Genomic DNA, 24,493 nt, shown 5'->3' on the forward strand with positions numbered 1-24,493 from the left:
AGATGATATGTAGTGATTAAGCGTGTTACTTGAAAAGATCTTCAATGGGAGTGGGTAGTATAGGACTCCTGTGGACCCAGGGACAGATCAGACAGGTAGATGCCTGGGGCACAGGTCTATAAAAAGCAATACATGGGCGGGCTGCGGTGGCAGAGTTCTTGTCTGCCATGCCAGAGACCCAGATTCGATTCCCAGTGCCTGTCCATGCAAAAACAAACAAACAAACAAAAAATACAGCATCACTGGACTGTTAGAAAAATGTGTTATTAATGCAGACCTACATACACAGCTCCATACTAAGTGGCGAAAGATAAATTTGTCCAGTGCCCTCTGAAGGAGACAGTGCTTGGAAAATTTAAAAATTTAAAAACAAACAACCAGCCAAAAAAACATCTCACTGTCACTGATGTCTCCCATCTCTCAAATAAATGTACAACTATTTAAAGACCATCATACTGGATCTATGGGAAAGTATAGGCCTACCCAGAGCATGTATATATCTTAATAAGGGACTTCTCTCAATATCCCATTTTCTCTGCTCCCTCCCCTCCCCTTTAATTACATAGCCCTGATTTTTAACCAAGCAACATTCAACCAAAAAGCTACACTTGTGCTGCGCTTCTATTACATATGGTGTATCCAGTTGAGCCCATCATCTGTAAGTGGAAGTGTTCAATGGTATTTCTAAGAAGTTGAAGCTTTCCTTTCTCCTTCCTGCTACCTGGATGTGAATGAAATGTCTGGTCCTCTGGCAACTGTTCTGGACCATGGTGTGACCTTGGCAATGGAAGCTGCTTCTATGGAGCAACAACATAGAAGTAGCCTAGGTCCTGGAGTCTGTAGAGTGCCAGTTCAGCCCTGGGCTTCTAAGTAAGAGAGAAATATCTTTTTTAAGCCATTATTTTTCATATCTTTGGCCTGACAGCCAAAGCTATCCATAACCAATATAGCCCCCAGGAACATACCTAAGAGAAAGGACATACCTGGATAAAAAGGTAGTAGTTCACTACCTTTAGCTCACTGTGTCATGCTTCTCAGGAAATATCTAGGCCAAGTGTCAGCAAGCTTTTTCTGTTAAGGGATCGATGGTAAATACTTTTAACTTTACAGGCCAGGCGATTTCTGTTGCAGCTACTCAGCTCTCCATTGCAAAAGCAACCATAGACATAAGATACACAAATGAGCATGGCTGTGTTCCAACAAAGCTTTAATCACAAAGACAGGCAGTGGGCTGGATTTAGTCCATGGGCCTTAGTTTGCCAACCCCTGGTCTAGGGTAGGGCGACATGCATGATGTTTTAAAGCCTTCCACTCACAGACACCACTAGAACATCATCCTTCCTTGGGTAACCTGTGTCCCTCTTTTTCTCCCAATTAAGAATTCCTGATTTAGGTGATGTCAGGCCTTGTACTCATCAATGTATGCCTTGACCTGAAGATTTATGTTATTTTCAAAGTACATAAATGAAAATAATGTTAGAGAGTTCAAAAGAGGTCCAGCCCTTTCCTGACTAAACATCAAAAGGGTGAAAAATGCTAGGACTGCATGAAAGACAAAGGATGCTCTCAAGACTAAAAATTAGTTTAATAAAGTTGAGTACTGTTTCTTGAACAAATTGGGTGTTATATTTTGAGCAAAGACAAATCGCAGGATGTTTCAGGGTGACAAACTATTGGATGTGAACCAAATTTCATAATTTTAAACAAATGGAGAAATTTTTTCTTGATTACAAATAACAGTTTGTGCCCTGAAGGAGGATAGATGTTCATCTTGGAAGAAGATGACATTTTGTTCCAGCCAGTCATTCGGAACCTTCTCTCAGAGGATCTTCACCACTTATTGTAAGAAGAGTTCTTGAGCTTTGAAAATTTAATGTAATAACAACAAATGCGCTATGTAAAACAGTTTGGCTGTTCCTCAGAGAGCTAAACGGAATTACCATAGGGGCCAGCAATTCCATTTGTAGGTATAAACCCAAAAAAATTAGAAGCAGGAACTCAAAAAGATAACTTGTACACCAGTGTTCATAGCAGCATTCTTCACAGTAGCCAAAATATGGAAACAGCTTAAGTGCTCATCAATACATAAAGTTGTTTAATACAGTGTTTAATACTCACAATAGAATATCACTCAGCTGTAAAAGGGAATGAAGTTCTGATGCCTGCTACAACATGAATAAACAGAAAGCATATGCTAACTGAAATAAGGCAGACACAAAACGACAAATATTGTATGAGTTCACTTACATGAAATGTCTAGAGTAGGCACGTTCATAGTGACAGAAAGTAGACTAGAAGCTACCAGAGGTGGGATAAGGAAAGGGGAATTGGAGAGTTAATGCTTAATGGGTACAGGGTTTCTGTCTAGGATCATGAAACATCTTGGTGGTGGTGATATAACATTGTGTATGTAATTAATACCACTGACGTGTACACTTCAGAATGCTTATAATGGGACTTATTTTTATTTTTATTTTTTCACTTTAAAAAATATATAACAGTGATTAACCCTGGGGAAGGGGAGCTGGGGGTCTGGGGTCAGCAGTGAGGGAAATGCTCTTCCCTATATACCCTTCGTAGCTTAGGATCTCGCACTCTATGTGTGTATTGACTGATGAGAAAACTTAAAATAAATTACATTTTTCAAAGTATTTAACTGGACATCCATCCAACACGTATGTGATACATAGATCACCTTTAGGCTCGAAGGCCATGTAATTTAAGGAATTATGGCATAAGGTGTTGGTTTTCTTCTAGAACTCAATTGTTCAAATTATTTCTTCATCTTGGGGTGGTACAACGGTGGCTCGGTGGCAGAATTTTCAACTGCCATGCTGGAGACCTGGGTTCAATTCTGGGAGCCTGGCTGTGCAATAAATAAATAAATAAATATATATATATATATGTATATATATGTGTATATATATGTATATTTCTTCACCTTGGGTATGAAAAGGACCAAAGAAGAGTGAAGGGAACATGAATGTTTGTTTCCCACTTATTAACACTCCATGTGAACACTGCTCACCTTGTACAAGGTTCAGAGAACACTGCCCAGCCCCTAGTCTAAATGACCCTCAGGTTCTAGCACCTATCACCAAGTGCAAGCCCTAGCCCAATTCTCTTGGCACAGGAATCTAGGTGGCCCAACTCAAACTTTCCTTGGCAGGTCACATGCCACTGACCACATGATATAAGGTTCTCTTGAGCCAGGTGCCTGCCCTTGGTCTGATTAGCCTTGGAGGTCGGGTGGACAGAACTCTGAGCTTCTTCTACAAGTCAGTAGGCTTACTGTTTGAACAGGTCCTTCTTTTGTTTTCTCTTTATTCTAAACTAGGTAACTTCTGACTCAGGCACCACCATTTTTAGAGTTCCTTGAACTTCATGCAGAGAGGTGTGCCATAAATAAATTTACCAATTGACTCTTGAGCTCCCTTGTTGTGGGAAATATTGGAGTAATGGCCGTGGGAGCTACAAGGATGTTGAGGCAAGGCCCCCAACTTTTATGGTGCTAAATAACACACAAAAAAGCAAAGTAACAATAAAAAGCAAAGTAATAAAAAAAAAACATAAGGCTGACTGTTAGGGGTTGAATTGTGTACCCCAAAAAGAGCTGTTTAAATGCTTAACACTGGGTCCCATGAGTGTGATGCTATTTGCGATTGAGATCTTTGAAAATGTTATTAGTTAAGATGAGGCTAAACTAGATTAGGGTGGATCCTAATCCAACATGATTAAGTGTCCTTACAAGGCAAAGAAATTTGGACACAGTCAGTGGTAAAGAGACAGAGAGAGGACAGCACTGTGACAGAGGCAAGACTGAGTAATACAAGAGTGCTATGGATTATTGACAAGCCGCTGCCAGAGCCCCGTGGACTTCAAAGGGAGCATGGCCCTGCCAACACCCTGATGTGGACTTCTAGATCTAGACTGTAAGACTATACATTTCTGTTCATTTTAAGCCACTTCATTTTCTTACTAGGTTATGTCAACCCTGGTAAACTAAGACATTAGCTAAACCGAATGAAAGGCCAGCACCTTGTCTTGCACATAATTGATGCTCAATAAACTTTCATTGACATGAAATGAGAGGTACCTGTCTAGGTTGAAAAAAGTTCACTGATCTGGGAAGGCTTTCCAAGCAGACAGGATAACAAGCCCTTTCTGTTTGTCCATCTTCTGATAGCTTATGAATGAGATATGCACAGTTGTGAGGAGGCTGCTCTGGATTAGGAATCTTGTTTCTGTGAAAACAAGCTCGGAGTTGTTAGACTCTTAATAGGCAAAACAAACTCACTTTAAGACAATGGGGATTTATTTAAGAACTCCCTGAATCCAAACTGGAAAGCCTGCCAGAACTGAGGATGTTGAAGGGCCAAGACCCTCAGTCTATGGTCTTCCACCTCCTAGCTCCAGCCACCACATGAACATCTCTGCCTCTTTCTGCATCACCTGTTAGGTTCTTTTCTGGCCAGTCCTCTCCATTGTACCACTACAAATTCTGGAAGGAATGAATCTGACTGACTGGCCAAGATAATGACCATCACCCACTTTGGGCAGAACCCTTTGCACCAGGCTGCCACCTGGGTCTCTGTGCAGTCTGAGGATGGACCACTCTTGTGTCAGGAGCTCATCGTTGATTAAGTCAATGTCCGTTAAAAGGCAGTCCAGCCTGTTTCTAGAACAGGAATCTGTGAGCAGGGCAATTTCAACCGTAAGTGTTTGCTAGGGTGCTTTTTCAGATCACACACCCAAGTACTACTTTTCTCTTTCCCCCTCCACCCAACCAGTCTGTATAGATATGTAGGACTCAGTGTAACTGCTCCTAATTGTTGGCTCATTTATATCTTTTTTTGCATCAGACTTTTCTAGGCTGATCCACTTGATGGAAACTCTTCGGGGGCCTAGGGCATAGTAGTGCATTTTCATCTTCCCACAATGTTTAATATTAGTGGAAAGAGGCTCACTGGGTAATAATTGGTTGATGGTTAATTGCTCCTTATTCACTCCTCAGATCTGCTTTCATTAAATTACTGGAAATAAACTGACATAAGAAATAGAGACAACATAGTTTAAAGGGAGGAGCTCAGAATTTAGTCTGAAGACATGGGTTTGAGTCCTGACTCTTCGTTTTCTGGATGTGTGCCACAGGGTACTCTCTGAACCTCAGTTTCTTCATCTACAAAGTGGGAGTAATAGTGTGGCCTTAAATGTTAACTGTTAAAATCACATGAGGGCAGGCACTGGTGTCTCAGTGGCAAAGTTCTTGCCTGTCATGCCAGAGACCCAGGTTTGATTCTCAGTGGTGCCCATGTCCAAAAAAAAAAAAAATCATGTGAGGTTGTGTATGTGAAATCCTTTGCAAATTGCACAGTGTCCTAAAACAATCATTAGTTGTTAAAGTAAATAATGATTTCCAAAGTCAACCTAACTTGTTCTTTAAAATAAAGTATAACCCCAGCTAGGTGATGTGGATTTTGCAGCCAGCTATGACCGGGAAGTTCCAGTAATGAAGAGAAGCAGAACAAGACTTCATAGAAAACTGCCATGCTGCAATGATGCATGTTTTTCCTGTAACTTAAGAAGTAAAAATTTAAATCAGAAAATATAAAAACACTTCATAAAATGGCAGAAATGCTGGCCAGGCTCCAGAGTTGTGTAGTCGATAGGTTCTTCTGTGGGTAATGTATTGGGAAAATATTTGGGCAGTAGGGTGGGGAGATAGCATCTCTGGCTTGGAAATCAATCCTTGGTCTTGATTCTCTGGAAAGAGCCAAGAAAGTGCAGTTATTATTACCTAGCAATGCAGAAGCCGCTACAGCTTAACCAACCCATCAGGAGCTTGGGAGGACCCTGGGTTCAGGAAGTTTGTCAGAAGTCATGTCTCCTTGAAATGGTCAGCATGTGGTACCAAGGGGGTGGCAGGAGGCAGCCAGCCATGCTTTAGAACACACCTGGCTTCTTTCCCTTTTTTTTATTTTCCATTTTTATTGCAATGGTGATGGTGTGGGCATAAGAACTTTTATTGTTGTGGTTCAGACAGCCAAGAAAGCAATTCTAAGCGAGCTACTTTTAGCCTGTCTATTTTTTCTCCTCTCTTCATTCCCTTCCCTCCTTCCCCGAGCCTAGTTTCAAAGCATTGCACGAGGGAGGCATTTCATTACAGTCACCCAGTGCCCTGTTTGCCACCAGCATTGGACAAATTAAAACACAATTGGTTCAGCCCTTGAACTCTTTGCTCAGCCCCCTGCACATTGCTTGAAGGATTCTTTGGGGTCACCTTTCGTGTTCCCCACTCCCTACCATGCCCAGAGTAGCATCTCTTCACAGGTCACGGAAGGAACAGAGAGATTGCATGGCTGCAGGGAGAAAATAAGGAGCTGAGCAAGCTGTCTCTTCGGTGATCCAAATTAATAGGGCAGTCAACCTTTTCTCTTTAATGTTTGATTAATGGCTTTTGTGGGGAAGGGGGTCTTTGCATGCGGTCCTCATTCAGTATTCTGGGTGTACTATCTTGTGGTGTAGAGCAGAACACTCTTTCCAAGGTGCAAGTGAGAGCTACTCATGTTCCCTGAAGCTTTCCTTTCTCTTCCCCTGATAGTCACATTTAACCAAGTTAAAATGTACACCAAGAGCAACCTGCAAAGGAGAATGTAAGCCACAGAATCACAGAAATGGGATGGGGAGGGCAGCCCCACCCAAGGCTCTAAAGTGTTTGGGGTCTTAACATTTGCTATCCCAGGTCACAAAAATCACTTCTTTCTACTATTACCACTGTAGTAGTCAAATTTTTCTAGAGAAACAGAACTGTCAGGATATATAGAGAAGAGGGATTGAGAGAGAAAGAGAGAGAGAGAGAGGTGGACTGTAAGGAATTGGCTCATGTAACTGTGGGGACTGGAAAGTCAGAATTCCGTAACCTGGAAACTCCAATAGAGGTGATTTTGAAGTTGAATATGAATTCCCTAGGGGAAGATGAGGCAGTAATTCTTCTTTCTGACTTCTGAAATCTTCAGTTCTAGCCTTTAAGACCATCAGCTAATTTAGATTAGAAGGCTGCCCTCATTACTGACAGCAAGCTCCTTGTTCATTGTAGATACCCTCAGCCATAGATACAATGAGCCATAGATGCAAGCAACTCACTATAGATACTAATCCATTTACAAAATATCCTCACATTAACAATTAAACTAGTGATTACTTGACCATACTGGTCATCATAACCCAGGCAGGTTGACATGTGAAACTATCACAACCACCAAAGTTTGAGGCCCAGAGCTTGCAGTTGGCAACCTTGCCAACCCTGCCCACCCTTACCCTTTGTCTAGTGTCCATTACCCTAGTTCTTCATGCCCCTTCAGACAGCTCTGCCTTGAACAGACCACAGACCCCAAATTTATGATATTATCTTAACGTCCAAGAGATTTATGAATTCAATTACAGCCTGACCTTATACAGCCTCAGGGGAGTAGTTGCCCTAATTATACATTTGGGAGTCAAGTCTCTAAAGATGGGCCAGTGATTAGCAAGGAAGTCATAAAGACATATAGGTGAGACCTATTAGTGTCATGTCTCAAAAATTCAAATTTCTGAAAAGCAAAGACAGCCTGGCTGACTTGGGCCTCACCTTGCTGGTCTTCTCCTGAGCGGGAAGCACTGCCTTTCCTACAGCTGATCATCCTGGGCTCCAGCATCACATCACTCTGTGACTCCCTTCCCATGGTGGTGCAGGCTAGAGCCACCAAAGCATCACCCCTGTATTTCTCATGATCTCATTCTTTTCCTTGAGTTGGTCATTACCAGGTCCAGGCAACAGCCAGGAAGGGGTGCCAAAGAAGGCAGAAGAAAGGACAAATAGTGCCCACAAATATCTGCCAGTGGTCCATAGGGCACCCAGGATCTGGGGTATCTTTTTCATTACAGGTGTTTGCTCAAGGACCAAGGAGTCAGCATGCACAGTGGAGATCTGTATAGATACAGACAGGCAGCCACAGAGAAGCTGGGCTTGGGGCATGTATTGGTTTGTAAGCTGCTGGATCGCAATATATCAGAACTGGATTGGCCTTTAAAAGAGGGAATTTAATAAGTTACAAGTTTACAGTTCTAAGCCTATAAAAATGCCCAAACTAAGGCATCCAGGGAAAAATACTTTAATTCAAGGAAAGTCATTGTGTCAAGAACATCTCTGTCAGCTGGGAAGTCACCTAGCTGGCATCTGCTGATCCCTTCCTCCTAGGTTCCATTGCTTGCAGCCTCTGTTCCTCTGTTCTTCACTTTGCTTCTCCAGGGCTGGCTTTCATCTCTTGGCTTCCCTGGCTCTCTCCAAGTTTTGGCTTGCTTAACATCTCATGGTGATGTCTGCTGGGCTCCAAGCATCTCCAAACATCTGTGTCTCTATTCTCTAAGTTTCCCCAACTGTGGCTCTGCGCTGAAGTTTCTGTCAGCTCTGCCATCTCTGACTCTCCAAACTGTTTCCTCTTTTAAAGGACTCCAGTACACTAATCAAGACCCACCTGGAATGGGTGGAGTTACATCTCCACGTAATCAAAAGGTCACACCCACACTTGGGCATGCCACATCTCCCTGAAGATAATCTAAAGTTTCCACACTACAGTGGTGAATCAAGATTAGATCAGAATTAAAGCATGGCTTTCTAGGTACATAATGCTTTCAAACCAGCACGGTAGAAATCCAGTCATTAGTTACAGAGAAATATGGGAGACCACCTTCCTGGGATTTGAGACCTGATGTTGCAGCCAAACCATTCAAGGACTGCTTGAATGCTTAGTGGTGAGCTGCTGGCCCAGGGAGCCTCACTGCCTTCATCATGGAGGCTGAATTGGGCTCAGGGGCAAAACAAAGTTGAAGACTTAAGATGAATTTCTGTCACTTGATACCAAATGAGTCTTAATGTAGGTAAGTGAAAACTTTTGGCATTGGAGAGGGCAAGAAGGAAGAAGTAGAAGGCTGAAGTGATCAGCTCTATGTCAGAGAAGTCTGAAGCACCAAAGTGCTGAGGCTGGGTTTGGCCTTGGGGAATCAAACATTTCCATTCATGTTGTGGACTGATAAAGTTTTTCTTTCTTCTCAGCTACAGTAGCCAAAAATCAACACTAACTCAATTGTGACTCATTTATTCAAGTGTACTTGTATTGAACACTTAGTAGAGGTGAGATACTATGCTCTCTAATATTTATGGCCAGGAAATATAAAAATGATTCAAAAAAAAAGAACTCTCCTCAAGGAGTGCTGTCTAACAGGAGGTAAATGCACACAGATATTTGCAATCCAATGTGAAGACAGGTGTCATGATCTCAAAGAGGTGTGGCCCCTACCTCTGCCTTAAATACTCAAGACATATTGACAGATCATGGTTCACTGCATCTGAAAGATAAGTAAGAATTATACAGGGACGAAGCCGAGATATTCCAGACAGAATGGCAGCATTTACAAAGACATTAAGATGAAAGTGTAAGAGTCATTGAGTCCGACTGTGATAGAGGGAGTATGCCAGATGGGAGGAAATGAAGCTAGAGATTACGAAGGGACTAGATTCATAAACAATGCGGACATATCTGGCAGAAAATGTGGAGAGTCATTGAACTGATTCAAATACTTGCCTTTTAAAAAATGATTGTTCTGTCTTCCCTGTGGAGACTGTGTTGGCAAAGAGTAAGGTAGGAGGTAGAGAAACAAACAGAAGTGAGTGGCGATGAGTCTGAACTGAGACAGTGGCAGGAGACTTGTTGGAAAAAGCAGATGGCTAAGGATTGAATCATGTCCCCCACAAAAGATGTGTACAAGTTTTAATCCACGTTCCTGGGTGTGAACCCATTTCTAAACAGGGCCTTTGAAGATAATATTAATTAACCCATGGACTCATTTATGAATAGGGTTTTCAAAAGTCCTATTAAGATGAGGCCAAATTGAATCAGGAAGGGCCTTCATCCATATGACTGGAGGCCTTATAAAGAGGAAGTTCAGACGCAAGCAGTCTGGTGAAACCAGACTATCAGAGAAAGCCACTGGAGGAGGCCATGTGACAGAGGCAGAGACGAAAACCAAGGACAAGATAACTAAAGACTCCAGGAGAAAGGACAGCCAGCCAAGACCTTGATTTTGGACTTCTTAGAGCCTCCAAAACCATTAGACAATAAATTGCTGTTGTTTAAGCCAACCCGTCGTGTGGTATTTGCCATAGCAGCCTGGCAAACTAAGACACAGACTAATGGAAAAAGTCTATTTAGGAGTTAAAGTGCATAAAAAATGTGGGCTGATTTGAAGGGGAGAGCATGGAATTATTTAGCTCCTAAATTTTTCCTGGGGTCCTGATTTGTATTGAAATTAACTGAGATAGGGATCAAGTTAGGGGAGGAATGCTTTGATGGAGAAGATTATTTGTATGTCACATAGGAATCTAAGAGCTCCTAAAAGGAAGTCAGAATTGGAATGTCTGTTTGACCATCATCAGCCTAAGGTTGGTAGTTGGAACCAGAAATGACCAGGAACAAGAGGAATGGTCAAGATGAGGAAAGAGCCCCAGAAGCACCAAGATTTAAAGGATCTTGGAGAAAAATAGTGCGAGAAGGGACCAAGAAGGTAGAGGAACGGAGGCGGAGGGGATGAAAGGTATGGAGGACAGTGTCTCTTGAGGGAGCAAAATAATACAGAGCAGTCAGAACACATACTGAGACTGCTTGGATTTGGCTATCAGGAAGTCTTAGTGACAGCACACTCATTGAGGGAAGATAGTTGGTATTTGGGTAGCCATATTTCTTCGTGTTTCCCCCTGTTGTACCTCAACTTATATTTACTGCGCAAACGTTAGTAACTAGAGAATAGTTGATTTTATACTTTGTTCTTGTTGTTGTTGTTTGTAGTCGTAAAAAGGACTGATGTCTTATGGAACCAACAAAATTTCCTAAATCTGGAAATGAGACCTTCCCCTCTATCCTCATGTGTCTGATAGCTGTCAATTGGAATAATGTGGGAGGGAAGTTTTACTTCCGTGGCACATTTACCTGTTTTCTGTTGCTCTCCCTGGTTAGCTTATTTAGAGCTGGGAGAATGGAATGAAATAAAAGATCTCCTGTAGGTCCCCTCTGAGAAGGAGGAATTATATAGATGTAGTGATTAGAGATCAGAGTAACTGAGCGCCAGGGTAGCCCACTTAAAACAAGCTTCATTAAACTGATTTCGTAGGATATATCCAATGCACTTAACTTCAGAATGAATATGGGATGCAAATTAAGACCTGAAAATCTGGTTGTAATTTGAACAGTATTTGATCCTCATTTCCTCAAAAGGCACATGGGGAACAACCCTCCTTACAGTTGCATATAATTTTCAATTTTGTATAGCAGGGAAATCTCCTCCATAGGTTAAGTCCACTCCTTGGGAGCCAAATTCCAGTATAATACAAAGTGCACATAGTTCTTGAAATTATACCTGCCTCCACTCACCTCTGAAGCCAAAAACAGCCTTTCCAAAGTGAGAGGAAGATGTGAAGAACATATCAGAGGAAAAAGAGAGAGATGATATATTTAGAAGCTTATTTTTTTTAAAATAAGCAGAGATCTATAGATTAAATCAGCGGAGACCTATACTTGTGAATTGAAGTTCTTAGTTTAAGGATTCCTACTGCAAGAGACTATTTAAATATGAGTCCCCAACAATGCCATATATCATGTCTGATAAGGGATATGGGAATATATCTGGCTATATTAAACAGATCAAATTCTTGAGAAGACTAGTCTGAATAGAAGCTATTCTTAGCATAGTTTAAGTAAAGGAGATCAATATGGATATTCACAGTGGAAAAATCATAACAAGTAATAGAAAGCCAAATCTCAAGGTCCCTATGACCTTCAAAGCAAAGCTGTTTCAGGTGCTTTACAGGAAACAGGTGTCTCGTAGAGATTTTAACCTGGAACCCCCAAGCCCAAGTAGATCATACTACGTAATTCTGCTTATCCTTTGGCAGGGTGAGGGGTGGAGAGCTGCTCCTTAAAGCCTTGCAATGGCTAGGGTGGTTCAGTGGTAGAATGCTCACCTTCCAAGTGGGAGACCCGGGTTCGTTTCCCAGGCCATGTATCCAAAAAAAAAAAAAAAAAGAAAGAAAAGCCTTACAATGATCTAAGTTCTTGGGGACCGCCCTACCCCATTGGCGGGCTTCCTAAGCCATTGGTGGTACCAAATAGAGGTGTGAGATTGGAACCTATAACATATGGCCAGATGTATATATACTTAATTATTATAAATATATCACTTTACTGTTTTAAATAATACTTTTACTTAGCTTTCATGCTTACTGCTATAAAAGGATTTTTCCCCCTAGCTCAAGATGTAATGTAAAAATGGCGAGGCGGTTATTGTACTCATAATTGCATATTTGTTTAATTAAAATCCCATTCAACCATTCTGACACACTTTTAAGCAACTGAAAAATAGCTATTATGATCTGTTGGTATGCTTCCTCAAGTGGCTAATAATTTAGTTAGATGGTTTTAGTTCTTTTATTTTTTTAACCAGTAAATGTAAAAACTAAAGTTCAACAGCATCAGTAATTTCAAAAATTTGTATTTACTCATGACTTTGGCCTTTGCATTAAGTTTTTAAACCAGTTTCCCACCCACCCCAAATAAAAATAAAGAAAATATATCTGTTAAAATATCACATAGTTTATCAGATTTTGGGGGGGAAAAATAAATGTAAACTGTCCATACATAAACTTTGCCCAATAACCAACATAGCAAATAAAAATTGATGATGTAAGGAGGAGAATATCTTCACACGTATCACTTACTCTACTGCATTTTACCTCTGAATCCAAAATTTCCCAGATTCAGGAATGTATGACAAATCTATCTTAAATTGTTCTACATTCAGATGGTGTCCCATCGAAGGGACACGCCAAACCTTTTGATTGCCTCTGACCTCTTGAAGTTTAAGAATTCTTCCTTCATCCCTCTCTCTCCTTCTCATTCCTTCCTCCTCCCTCCCTCCCTCCCTTCCTTCCTGAAAGTGTTGGATTTTAGTATTAAAACTAATAAATCTGTATTTTAGAAAAGTATAAGGAAGAAAATTTAAATTATTCATAATTCTGTAACCACGAGTTAGGTGCTGTTCATATTTTAAGATCTTTTCTCTAGCCTTTATTTTTTTTTGGGGGGGGGGGTGCATGGTCCAGGAATCAAACCTGGGTCTCCCACTTAGAAGGCAGGCATTCTAACCACTGAGCTACCCATGCACCCTAACCTTTTCTAATAAAAGGAATTTAATAAGTTACAAGTTTACAATTCTAAGCCTATAAAAATGTCCAAACTAAGGACAGGGAAAGAAAACCATAATTCAAAAAAGGCTGATGCATCTGAAACATTTCTATCAGCTGGGAAGACATGCTGGTCCCTTGCTCGTTCCTTGCTCCTGGGCTCCGTGCTTTCAGCCTCTGTTCTTGTGGGGATTCCTCACTTTGCTTCTCCGGTAGCCTTTTTTTAAAAATGTGTAGAATTAGAGTGTATGTGTGCACTCAGAAAATTCTGCTTTTGTCATATATTTTAACATTTTAATGCTTATTTGACATGGAGAAATTATGTTTTACTCATATAAATCTATCACAATATCTTGGTTTTTTAATGACTAATGAAATAGAAGCATTCCATGTATTTGTTCATCATTGCATTCCTCTAATTGTTCAAAAAAAATTTGAGAAGGAGCGTTTGTTTTCCCATATCAATTATTATAAGTTACTTATATATATACTCCGAATACAAGTCCATTTTCTCTCATTTTGTTACAAATATTTTTCAGATTATTTGCCTTTATTCTGTGTGGTATTTGTGACATGGAAAACTTTTTTTATATATATAATCACATCTAACATCTTTTCATTGCTTTCTCCCATGCTTTTACATTTAAAAGGTTGTTTTCCATCACAAGATCATGTGACTATTTATTTGCATTTCTCCTATGCTGTTTATTATTAAAATATTTACATCTGGTTCTGTCTGAAATTTATTATGTTATTGTGATGTGAAAGGATCAAACTTTATAAACTAAACAATTAACCATCTTTCTTAATACTATTTATTTATTTTATTTTATTTTATTAATACTATTTATATGTTTAATGATTTGCCAAAAATGAAGCCGTTGCAAGACAGAAAGCCATTATTTTGCTCAGTTTTTTTAAGGACACTTTAAGTGCTGGCTTCTATGTGAACCATATCACCTGTGCCTTGGTTTGCATGTATATCTGTTTTTACTAAAAGAAAAGCTGCAAGCTAATATCAGACCAGAATTGCCATGTGGAAGTGCCTTCATCCTGGTTTTGTCATCAGTGGTAACTGGAAAGTTAAACCTCAGCACCACCTCATCACAAACAAATCTTTATGTGATCAGACTGATCATGGTTCTGGAGATCAGTTGATCTGCAATGGATGGCTGTTTTTATCATTTTTAAGTCAGAAAATGTATTTCTCGATGCATCCTATAAAGAAAGGAACGTGCCATTTGTTGGTGCTGTGATGCCTTCTCCAGTAGTGAGCTTTGGAGGCAGCCCTGAGTTCAAGTCCTGGCTGTTTTTTCACTTACTAGGTTATGGGAGTTTGAAAAAGTTACTTCACCTCTTTGAGCCCCAGTTTATCTTTAAAATCGGTTTACCATTAGAACCTACCTTCAACAGCTATTTTATAGAGTGTATGGATGGTTCAGTGGTAGAATGCTTGCCTTCCATGCGGGAGACCCGGGTTCGATTCCCGACCATGCACCCCCAAAAAAGCAAAGGCTATTTTACAGTGTCTGGCACATAATAAGTACACAATAAACATTAGAAATTGTTGTTGATGGTGGTGATAATATTCTAGTGGTGAGTTTCTTTGGGGAGAAATTAATTGTAATTAAGTGTAATCATTTAAATACACACCAAGAACCATAAAGCTTCCACCTAAAAAGTTCTCTGTGTATTGTTTACTGTTGTTAAAATCACACTCAAAATAGGCAGTCAGTTGCTTGATGGCTAATTTATTTCAAACACCAAAGTAGCTTTCTGAAGGACAGATTGTTTTGATAGGAAAGTTCAAAAAAATAAAAATAAAAAAAAGAACAAAGCAGCTTGAGGATATGACAAGGGAAGAAAGTCTGTTGGGGTTTAAGATCTGAGAAAGGAACCTTGAGAAAGAGGTTGCAATATACATTTTTTTTATATGCAGAGGAAGAACTGTAGATATCGGTACTGTGCACTATTGGGAAGCAAGAAGTTGCCTCATGGTAGAGAAATGGCAGAGCTGGAATTTGCAGCCAGCTCACCTGTTTGGAGGGCGGGATTTGACAAAACATCCAACCTGCATAGCCCCTGCTCTTTTATTTCTCTTTTATGTCTACCCCTTTGAGGAAACCTTCCTAAGGCAAACGGTGCTTTGAGCTCTGATTTGGTATTCAAAAAGAAGTGGGTTTGATATGCAAGTGAATACCAAATACTTGCTAGGCCATTGTTCTAGTTTGCTAGCTGCCAGAATGCAACACACCAGAGACGATTGGCTTTTAATAAAAGGGGATTTATTTTGTTGGTTCTTCAGAGGAAAGGCAGCTAACTTTCCACTGAGGTTCTTTCTTACGGGGAAGGCACAAGATGGTCTCTGCTGGTCTTCTCTCCAGGCCCCTGGGTTCCAACAGCTTTCCCCTGGGTGACTTCTTTCTGCATCTCCAAAGGCCTGGGCTGAGCTGCTAGTGCTGAGATGAGGAATGCCAAGCTGCTTGGCTGTGCAACATTGCGCTCTCTCATTTAAGCACCAGCCACTTAAGTCAAACGTCACTCATTGCAGCAGACACACCTCCTAGCTGACTGCAGATGTAATTAGCAACAGATGAGGTTCACGCACCATTGGCTTGTGTCCGCAGCAACTCACCTGGCCAAGTTGACAACTGAATCTAACTAACACAGCCATGTTCATGAAATGAGGGGTATCAATCATTTTTAGAACATGACACTGTTTTGCCATAAACTATTGGTGTTTTAAAATCTGTTTCATGGTCAAATGATTTCTAGAACACATCAACTACTAGACATCTATTTTAAAACAGCAGCATAATACTAATTTACAGAAAGCTATCGTGTTCCTCTTGGGGTAGGGTTTTAAAGAAGTGTGTTAGTTTTGTTTGGATTTTAAACCAGCATTTCTGTTCAGAGATGTTTAATGAATATTACAGAAATTTAAAATCATGTATGAAACTGGCTGGAGCTAAGGAAATGGCTACACTTATAAGGGAGACTGACGGGAGAAATGTCCATGTGGAAGTGGGCTCTGTGTGATAGTGGGGCTGATATAATCTGACTGCAGAGCCCTGAGTTCTTCCAGCTGAGGCTGGACAGTGGTCACCCTTTGCGGTGTCTGTCCAGCCCCCAGTGACTTCCTGTTGTCTGGTAGCTGCTTTTCTCTCCCAATCTGCAGCAGTAACCTGCAGCAGCCACTTCGTCCGGGGAGGCTTCCTCTCTCACCCAGAGTCGCAGCCTGTTGGACCAGACAGACATTGGACCCACGATGGGAATTCCCGAATGAGGGTGAGAGAGAGCTAGTGTTTCTTTCAACAGCTGTAGCTTCGCAGGAGCTTTGGTGATGGTCCCTTCTCTTTGCCCTGAGAAGCAGAGAGCGAAAGAATGGTGTTCTCCAGACAAGAGAACCAAGTTGACAGTAGAGGGAAGCAGAGATGGGAGATCAAGAGAGCCTCCAGGGGATAGTCAAGTCCCTCATCCCTGTGAGCGGGAGGACCTCCCTCGCCTGTCCCTTACCTGAGACAAGTCCCCTTTCCCGGTGAAACCCGTGTGGTAGATTCGGTGACTTGTCCCCAAGGGTCTAGCAGACACACACTGGAGGTATGTGTCCCTACTTCTGCTCACTAGCAGCTTTTGTTTTTCACTTTGGTCTGTATCTTAGTCAGAAGGTTACTCTTCTTGAGGCCACTGTCCTGGCCATAGCAGACTTCAGGCAAGGCAGCGCTCGTGTTAGGAACAGAGCCCCCTCCCAGCCTCACGGAAGAGAGCCACTCCCGGCACCAAATAATGAGTAGAATTCCCTAGAACCTCTGCTAAGAAGGAACATCTCTTCACCAAAACTGTCCATAAATACTTTAGGGCTAAAGGGAACTTCAGGAATGTGCAAAGGAAGAGATAGGATCTAGGATCCAGAGACAGATGTACAACACAACCGTCCTAGCACAGCGCGGCACACGACTACTACAGAAGCATGGGAGACTGGAGACGAAGGGAGACCAGGGCTGAATGAGGATTCTTCTTACCACCCTATCACACTGACGGTTTCCGGGCTTCCCTGAGAGGAAGACATATATGCGAACATCCTCTTCCCTGATGAGGTTGGCTGCATGTAGTAATGTCTCAATTAACTTCATAAGAGTAAAAGTACACACTTCCTGAGTGCAGTGTTACCTGTCTGGTACGATGCCGAGTCTTTTACACATCTTAGATGTATAAGGCAAAAAAAAAAAAAAAGTGGAGACAGAGCCACTTACCCAAGAAAACTAGAACCCAACCCTCAGCAGCCTGAGTCCAGGACACTGTCCTTACAAAGCATCGTATTGCTTTGCCATCTGGGTGGAATCACTCACAGTCCTCTTTGGTGTCCTCCAGTGCTTTATGGATAGCTCTCCCTGCCAGTGCACTCGTGATGTCCAGGGTGAACAGCATAAGAAAGGAGAAACATTTCCAAATGGTGCCTTAGCCAGGCCTTCTGCCCGGGGGTGCTGTTCATTATGCAGGGAACTAGATGGCATATGAGTTACTCTCTGATCTTGCGTTCTAATACAGGACTTTAAAGAAATATAATACTTTGCTCTTTTAATGAAGTTTTAGAGCTACTTTAGGGAGCCGAGGTTTATGGGGAGGCTGTGTAGGATGGTAGGGAAGATGTAACACCTGAGAACTAGCCTCTGTTTCCACATAGGGTGCCTCACTGGCCACCTCTGAGCCTGTCCCCCCCTTCCACTATACTCTGGGGCGCACATGCCCCAGGTGCCATATGTTGACTGCTTTGACTGGTCCTGCTGCCACTGATGGCGCTGTACCTGGGTGTGGCCTGTCCAGCCTTCCCAGGAGAAGAACCTGATGGGCCCAGAGAGTCACCAGGCAATCTAGAGCTCAGACCACCCTGGTTCAGTCACTTGACGCCTGTTGAAGGGGTCCTGGCCCCAAGCGTGGTGCCTTATACTGGGGCGCTTGGGGTGGCCAACACTCTGAGGCTTCCCAGAGGACATTCATCACTGGCAGGTAACTTGCATAGCCTGTCCACTACAAGATAAAATCTACTTTTTAAAGGGTTTCTCTAAAAGGCATATACGATTAAATCAGTTGGTGTTGTAGAAAAAGACCTGCATTCTAAAACTAACCCCGCTCCCAGCTTCTTTCTCATTTGAGCAAGTCACTTGGTATTTTTGAGCCACTGATTCATCATCTAAAATATTGGTATAATAAGTCTAAAATAAGTTGACATGCTTAAATTACATCAAAATATTTGAAAAGCCAAGGTAGTTGAATTTTTAATTTGAACACATGTTTCCTCAGCCTTCTGTTTGGCTGCCAATGTATTTCCAGTGCCTGCTACTCTTTCTTTATATTTTGCGTCCTGTCTTGGGAATTATCACTTAACCAGAAGCCATGGTGCTTTCAGGTATTATTTGAAACTTGCATATGAAATGTTATAATGTTTATAGCTCAGACTTAAAGAACTCATAAAGATTTGCATCCTTCTGGCAATCATGTCAATTATCTTCAGAATATCTTTGGGAATTTTCAGGAATGAGAAGTGGATTCTACTTGCCCCACAGAAGAACGGGGTTGGTTTGGGAGGTCAGTCAGTCCATTTGCATAAATGCCACACGGGAACTCCAGGGTGCCTGGGGAACGACTGCATTCTATTGAGAATTAGGGAATCAGGCCTCCCTTCCTGTCTTCTTTAGTCAAAGTTCTGTTCTTTATTTGCAAATGGCTCAGCTAAGAACAATGCAGAAGGAGGGCACTTGAAGTTGGGTCTTGAAAAGGCTGTATGATATATTGTACTTGGAACATTTCATTGACAAACAGGCAGTCTCCTTCTTTCAGAACCAGACTAACCTGCAAGGACGGGTCGTTTTCTCCTAGGCCTGTGTGAATAGAGCTGCCAGTGTTTTTCTCCAGGTTTCTGGGGCATCGAGCAAGGACACTGAAGGTCTTTGAAGGACCACTTGTTTTCTTTCCCTCATTTTGGACCACTTCTTCCCAAATAGGTTCCTGTGATTTTCTTAAAGTAAATTGTCTCTTTCATTAATAAAGCTCTGAACTTATCTGGCGGGTTTCTGAATAATTTATTTTTTATTATGCCAGGCCTCCATTTTACTATAACTTCTTCACTGTTAGACTAAGATTTTGCAGGCTGTATCCCTAAGATACTTTTTCATGAGTATGTATCTTTCCGCCTGTCTTTCCTGTCATCATATATGGGTGTGTATGCGTATGTGTATATATATATATATATACACATACATGCACATATACCAGGGAACACTTGTTCTGGAGAAGGTATTACTATATTATAAAGTGGTCAAATGAGAGGACTGAACAGCTACTAAGTAGGGTGGCAGAAATTAAAGAAGAGGTATCAGGCCTGACTTTGCTTCATATCATACAAAACAACCAAATTATGCCTGGGAGTTGCCATACCCCCATTGAAGCATCTGTATTTTATTTCTTCTGGGCCTGGCTTACTCACGTAGCTACTAGGACAGCAGCAGAGGCTCCCCAATAAGCCACCACTGCCCTGCTCTCAGTGCAGGCTGAGACAAGGCCAGCTTTCCTCTTACAGAGAGGAGGAGCACTGGGAGAATAGTAAGCAGCTTGTTCTAGTTTGCTAGCTGCCGGAATGCAATATACCAGAAACAGAATGGCTTTTTAAAAGGGAAATTTAATAAGTTGCTAGTTTACAGTTCTAAGGCCAGAAAAATATCCCAATTAAAACAAGTCTATAGAAATAGCCAATCAAAGGTATCCAGGGAAAGATACCTTGGTTCAAGAAGGCCAATGAAGTCTCATGTGGAAGGACACATGGTGAACACGGCGTCATCTGCTAGCTTCCTCTCCTGGCTTCCTGTTTCATGAAGCTTCCCGAGAGGCATTTTCCTTCTTCATCTCCAAAGGTCGCCAGCCGATAGCCTTTGCTTTTCATGGCTGTGTCATTCTGCTCTGCTCTCTCTGAATCTCTTCTTCTCCAAAATGTTTCCTCTTTTGTAGGATTCCAGTAAACTAATCAAGACCCACCCAAATGGGTGAAGACACACCTCCAGCTAATCCAGTCTAACAAACACTCTTGATTAAATCACATCTCCAGGGAGATGATCTAATTACAGTTCCAAACATACAGTACTGAATAGGGATTAGAAGAAACAGTAGCCTTTACAAAATGGGATTAGGATTAAAACATGGCTTTTGTAGGGTACATGCATCCTTTCAAACTAGCACACAGCTGTTCCAGAAGATGGTCCTTATTTCAAAACCCCATTGCCTCAGTGCTCTTCTTTTCCACAATGGTGCATCTTCAGACTCAGCAGGGGCACTAACCGATTCCATTCAACAGGCATCTTGGTTGCGGTCGAATGTCCACTCCAAACATTGAACTGACCATTATATTTTGCGTGTCAGCAGTTCTCATAACCCCACACTCCCAGGCTGCATTCCCCTTGATGCCAAAGCAATATGTGCGCAGGTAATGAAACTCAGGACCAACACTGGCCCAGTGAGCCAATGTCAAAGATGCTTGTTCATCCAAACCAGTGATTTGGGAGTCACCACTCATAGCAAGCCTGGGTGACCAGGTGGCAAAGAGCTCAAATACAGAGGCCACCAGGAAAACACCATCAAGATGCAGCTCCAGAACCACCACCTTTAGAAAACCTTTCATGATGCCCTGGTTTTCTAGAGGAAGTTGTCCATCCTTGGTTTTCACTATACCTATGTGGACAGACATCTATCAGAAGGCTACCAGTATTTTACTTCACTTGCTAATTTTATGTCTCTCCCACTAGAGTATAAACTGCTTGAGGGTGGGAATGCTTTTCATCTTCTATCCTCGGTGCTTACCATAAATATTAATATTCACTGAGTGAATAAAATTCCCTTAGCCAAAGACTTATGCTAATAATTCATATGTATGTGTGTATGTATATGTTTGTATGTGTATGTATGAGTGTATGTATATTGTAATGCATATGTACATATGTATGGGCATACATATATAATTCATATTTTAGACACCTGTAGCTCATCATTTTTTGGGGGAAATGTGTACACTATAGAGCAGCACTATAAAATGTATAGTGGAGATATAAGCCTGAGCTGTACTGATCCAAAATAATCCATGAGAAGTGCTCTTCTGAATATTATAAATCCCTGATAGGACGTTTTTTGGTTTTAATTCATTCGTCCATTGTTTGGGCTTTCTGACTAGTTTGGATTAAAGACGAATGATAGTTGATTTCAAGGTAAAACTATTACTCTGAAAAAATATTCTCAGTTCTCAAACCGTTTTTAAATACCCTATCTAAAACAGTAAATGAGAGTTGACATTATAGCATGTTCTGCTTTCCCCCTTTATGTGGAATCTAAGCCCAGCACCTCCAGAAGATAAATGAAAGGGGAATTTTTAAATGTACCCCCTCCCCAAAAAGGGGATCCCCTCTCCTGTACGTCTCTCCCCAGCTTCTGTCTCAGGCCTTGAATGCTGGCTCTCCAGATTAACTAAACAAGAGAATAATTTGCACACCTTTGGAAGAAGCTTCCGAGAAGGACAAATTTGAAATGTTTTGTGCTATTCACATCCCCACTTAAGAGCCAAGTCCTCTGGTAGGTCAGGCACAGAAAATGGGGACCAGTGTGAAACTCCCTGGAGTAGTAAGCCCACCGCAGCCTTATTTCATGCTTTAAAAGCTTCAACCAGGTCCTGGTCCCCAGAGCTGGACCGATTCTACGAGGCACGCTGGCTCTGGTGTGGTTGGGTCTGGCCCTGTGCTGTATGACATCTGGACCTGAACACGGCCTCAACCCAGAGAGATGGGTTTGCAGGGAAATGGCACGATGGATTCAGAGCATGAGCTTCAAGCAAAAGCTTGATGGCTAACTAGCTTTTTTGGTTTTAGCAATATTTTCTTTAAATTAAGGAAATAACTAGCTCCGCCCTGAAAGAAAATGCTCTTAACTCCCTCTGGTCCATCTTCACGTACTCACAATAAATTTCTTCCAGGAGGAGGGTGATCCTAATCCTGCTTTGATCAGAACTCCTTGTTCTAGTGTTCCCTCAAAATGATTTCTAATCAATGAGCACTAACGCAGTGCACGGAGGAGTAATTACCTTACATGTGTTTCACTGTGGGCTGTGATTAAAAACAAGATGTGAGATTAGAGGGGCATAAAAGGAATATAAGACAGGAAAATCTCGAATCAGAGCTGCATTGCATGCGTAAGGGCAGGGAGGGGGGTGTTACTTAATAAGCACGGAAGCTCCAGGCAGCCAAGTCCTCCTTTGCTCATTTGTTCAGTCAACATTTCCCCCACTCTTTGGGGCAGCCCTGATGATAGCAGCCGTGGGGCTGTGGTCACTTAGCACACTCTGTTTTTTTTTTAAGACATAGCCAGGGTGGCTAGCTGACTCTCGGCAGCGTGCGAGCCTGAGTTCAGAGGTGGTCCAGTGGCAGAGATGGATTTGGGCTGCCCGGGTGCTAAGGCACCAATTTCCAAACACAGACAGTGGTTGAACCAGAGCCTCATTCATCCCCAGTGGACACCAGGGACCTGGGAGAAGAAATAACAGGCTTCGGATACCTCCACTAGTGAAGGAGAACTCTAGGAGAACCTCAGATTGTGGAAAAAGTGAAGTCTGCTTGTGCTCTGTAAAGGAGGGAAGAGGTCCTTGGCCTGCAGTGCTTGCTGGGGTATTTACTGTACCTGTGAGAATGTGCTTCCAAACTCTTCAGAATATGAAAACACCTTCGTGCTGAGAAGCTGAAATGTTCCATTCGGTGACTCCCCCCAGCCCGTGAGGCAGTGCCCATGGAGAGAAAGTCACCCACATTTGTCCACAGCACAGAGATCCCACCCTGAGCTGCAGGACAGCCATCCTTGGGCCTGCCCTGCCTTCCCTTAAGAGGTACCAGCCTGAGTAAAAGGCCCTTTTAATCCTTGTCTCCACCTGGTGCAGCATAGCTACTCAGACCATCCTGAGAGCACGGGCCACATCCTTAGCCATGTGATTTCTGTGAAAGCATCTTTGCTGGGTAGTACTCCCCATCACTCCACTCCCCACCCAAAGAAAAGTTTGGAAGCTGCAGGATTCCATCTTCCCATTTTTATTTCATCGGATGCTTGCTTATCTGACAGTGTTCTAGGCTTCATCCTGTCTGCATACTCCCATCGATGAGAGAGTTTTTTAAAAATTCTTATCCCCTGCAAAGGGATTGAGAGAAGCAAGAATGAGTGACTGACTTGGAATCGCGTTCATCCTCTGAATATGTTTACAAATGGGAATAGCTGCAAACTCGGGGTCACCTTGTTGTAAATTGGGAAATAGACTAAATAAACTCCCATAGGCAATTCAGATCTTGTAATTCTGAAGACGTTATATTTAGGGACAAAATAGTACCTTCTGAAACATCTTTGCTTTAAAAGCTGACCAACCGACTGGAATAAGACCATCCAGGATGCATTAATCCTTCCTAGATTATATATCTTGCAATCCTTTCATCCATCAGTAAATATTAGCTCCCTCTGAAACAGCAAATGCCCATCATCGTGCCTTTGGTGTGAAATTATGGACTGGGCAAGAGTGCCTTTAAACCCTTTCCAGGCTGAACTGAAAAAGCCAGAACAAGCTTTGAGTACCTATGCAGAAATTTGGCCAAGGCTCAGGGACAGTGCATCTGTTCTCATTTTTAGATTTGTTCAGTTAGAGTCATGAGCAAAGTAAATTAAGCTGTGAGGTGGATTTGAATACTTCCTTGACAGAGAGAGTAAACAGATGAACAAACCCAAAGGGACGAAGGGAGAGTGCCAGGCTCTCTCTCTGCCCCACACTTAGGCAGCTGCATTTCACAGATTCACTTAGGAATGGAGAGAGAGAAAGCTGAAGAGCAGACCTGCCTTGGTTTGGGACACACAGCTGTCCCCCTGCTCCACTGTCCTCTGAAATTTTCTTTCAAGCGCAAACTGCAGCATTAATGGCAACACAAGAAAAATAAAATGGGCATGTGGAGGCTGTCCCTTATGAAAGGGACGGAATCTGAGAAGTGGAGAGTCAGTGATTTGGTGGAGCCCTGCCTTTGTTTTGGCGAATCTTTTATCTGGCCTAGTTGGCTGCATTGAATCAACCTGGGGCTTCAAAAATGAACACATGGGAACATGAAAATTAATTGCATGGTCCTCATATGTTTCCAAAGGCTAGAGGGTAGATAAGCCATGTGCCTT

The 24,493-nt window shown here is 42.1% G+C and overlaps 1 protein-coding gene and 1 non-coding gene across 7 annotated transcripts in view; one reads left to right on the top strand and one right to left on the bottom strand.

Moving 5' to 3' along the window:
• The window catches only part of FARS2 (phenylalanyl-tRNA synthetase 2, mitochondrial), a 611,740-nt gene that overhangs the window by 405,620 nt on the left and 181,627 nt on the right, over nt 1-24,493 (top strand). The window lies entirely within an intron of this gene.
• TRNAR-UCU (transfer RNA arginine (anticodon UCU)) lies at nt 13,178-13,249 on the bottom strand. The gene has a single exon. It is a non-coding gene; the product is annotated as a tRNA-Arg (tRNA).

The sequence above is a fragment of the Tamandua tetradactyla genome, chromosome 25 (genome assembly GCF_023851605.1).
Source record: "Tamandua tetradactyla isolate mTamTet1 chromosome 25, mTamTet1.pri, whole genome shotgun sequence".
Taxonomy (NCBI): Eukaryota; Metazoa; Chordata; class Mammalia; order Pilosa; family Myrmecophagidae; genus Tamandua; species Tamandua tetradactyla.